Here is a 2,291-nt window from a genome sequence, read left to right on the forward strand (position 1 = left end):
CCCCCCCCCCCCAACACACAGGGACACACGCACACAGCAACAGCGCAGGTCAGGGAAGCGTTAAAGACAGGGCCACATAGAAGGAATGTTTGTTTTGGACCGAGTGGACTCTCGTGAAAAAAAAAGTGGCTCTCACACAGCAGGGCCAACCACACATATTATTTATTTGAAAGAAACTGAAGAGTTGGCGATGTCTCAATCTGTGAATGTTTACTGTGTTTATTTCTCAAGCAAATGAGACAAATACGGTCTATAGCGTACTTCATGTATACAAATATTAATATGATACTTAGCGTTGAATTAACTATCAAGCAGCACCACCTCTGTGTCTGCGGTAAGTGTTCTACACTGCATGTTTCAGCACATAGTGAATTTCTTTTACACATGGCATGCAAACATTGCATCATCTAAACATTACCTTATTCACCACCAATACACAGCGGGGAAACCGTTAAAGAAATTTGGCGGCAGAAACATGACAAGTTATCAACCAGCAAGTTACTTTAATCAAAACTCCATGTTAACTCCATATTTAATTGGTGTCTGTCTTGCGTATCTTTATGTTTTTCTGTTGTTGCTATTGTATTTTATGGACCATGAGTCTAAATAATAAAGGCTATCTATCTATCTATTAACCTGTTACAGTAGGTGTCAATTTGTAATCCAATGTGAGAAAAGGAGGATGAGAAGAAGGATACAGGAATCAATTCCTAGAAGAAGGTGAGAGGACATTGCAGGAACCAGATATTTGACTCAGACTACAGTGGGATTATAAGGATTGGGCAGTATAAGCCGATACAGGAAACAATGTGAAGGAGACACTTGACAATATTGGCAGAGCTGACATAAAGAATAAAGTGGTGGTGCTATAATGCAATATGGGAAACCATGTTGTAGAGAGATTCTTTTGTCATTTACAAACTGCTGAAAGGAAAGTGAATAGAAAGGATGCTGTGGTGCTGAACTTATACAGGATCTCATTTCCACAGCAGAGCCACTAGACACTAGGATTTTGTGTTGACCACACAAAAAAAAGCACTACTTGCTTATTTAAAACAACAACCCTGTAGGGCTGGGCGATATGGAGAAAATCAGATATTAATATAATTACATCAATGTCAATATTGCGACAATATTGTATGGTTGACTATTGGTGCTTTCACAAAAACTTAACAAAAATGATTGGTGCTTTCACAAAATATTATTTACAATGTATCATCAATAATGTAGATATAATGACTAAGTGGGTAAAGGTAAACATCCCTTTAATGTAATGCAGCTTTTAAAAATCAGGAAAATAGCAGTTATGCCATATTACAATATCCACAATCTAAGACGATATCTAGTCTCATTTTTCGATATCGATATAATATCGATGTATTGCCCAGCCCTGCAACCTGGATAACATTTCACCTGCCTTCTATGAATCCTGTATTAGTACAACCGTAGCCAAGGCTTAGTCCCTGCATCTATACTGCATTAGTGGTTGCCATGGTAAAGGTCCTCCATCCCGCACTCTATCCTGCGCAGACAGAGAGGCAACACACAGCAGCTGAGGGTCTGGAAGACAGAAACAGCTGAAAGCCATTGACAGCCATTCCCATTTACCCAGTACATCCGTGTGATGTGTTAGCATTGGGATCTACATGTAAAAACCATGCTGAGATTTCTTGCCCTGTATCCATAACACCATTACTGCAAAGCAACGGCATGACAACCAGCACAGCAAGCCTATGGACAAAGAAAAACGCAGATTATGTTTCCAGCTGTTTTAAAGATAATGCCATTTTTCTGTTTTATTAAATACAAGATCGGCAGAGGGAGAGGAAGGCCATGCCCTGGATGTCAATCAACATGACACTGTGAATATGTGGCTGGTACACTAAGCTACCACACCGCTCCCTGATATTTCATTACATCTCATGATGCCATGTTCAAATTAAACTCCACATGCAGAGATACTAGAGCTGAAGGGTTTAAAGCTTCTACAAGTCCTTTATCAACTGGATTATCTTCAACAGCTGCTCATTACAGCCAGTCACATCTGGATTTATACGCCATTTGTGTCACATAGCAGGTTCCAAATGACTATTATTATTGTCATACCATTATGAACTAGGAAATCATTTTAACAAGGCAGAGTGCAAATGTTAGTGTGATGGGAAATAGCAGGGGGAGTGCAATTTCAGTCATGATATAGCAGATGTGGTTTAGTAAGGATAGATTTCATAGAAAACATAATTCATGCAATGATGAAATGATGCATGTTGTAGCAGCTGTTGATGTCTGGA

The 2,291-nt window shown here is 39.3% G+C and overlaps 1 long non-coding RNA gene across 3 annotated transcripts in view; it reads right to left on the reverse strand.

Moving 5' to 3' along the window:
* The window catches only part of LOC116691658 (uncharacterized), a 33,496-nt gene that overhangs the window by 2,354 nt on the left and 28,851 nt on the right, over positions 1 to 2,291 (reverse strand). The window contains exon 5 of one of the 3 annotated variants that reach the window (XR_004332524.1): positions 1,414 to 1,560. The exons of the other annotated variants lie outside the window; for them this stretch is intronic. This is a non-coding gene — a long non-coding RNA (uncharacterized LOC116691658). The remainder of the gene's footprint in view (positions 1 to 1,413; positions 1,561 to 2,291) is intronic. 3 annotated transcript variants of the gene reach the window in all.

The sequence above is a fragment of the Etheostoma spectabile genome, chromosome 6 (assembly GCF_008692095.1).
Source record: "Etheostoma spectabile isolate EspeVRDwgs_2016 chromosome 6, UIUC_Espe_1.0, whole genome shotgun sequence".
Taxonomy (NCBI): Eukaryota; Metazoa; Chordata; class Actinopteri; order Perciformes; family Percidae; genus Etheostoma; species Etheostoma spectabile.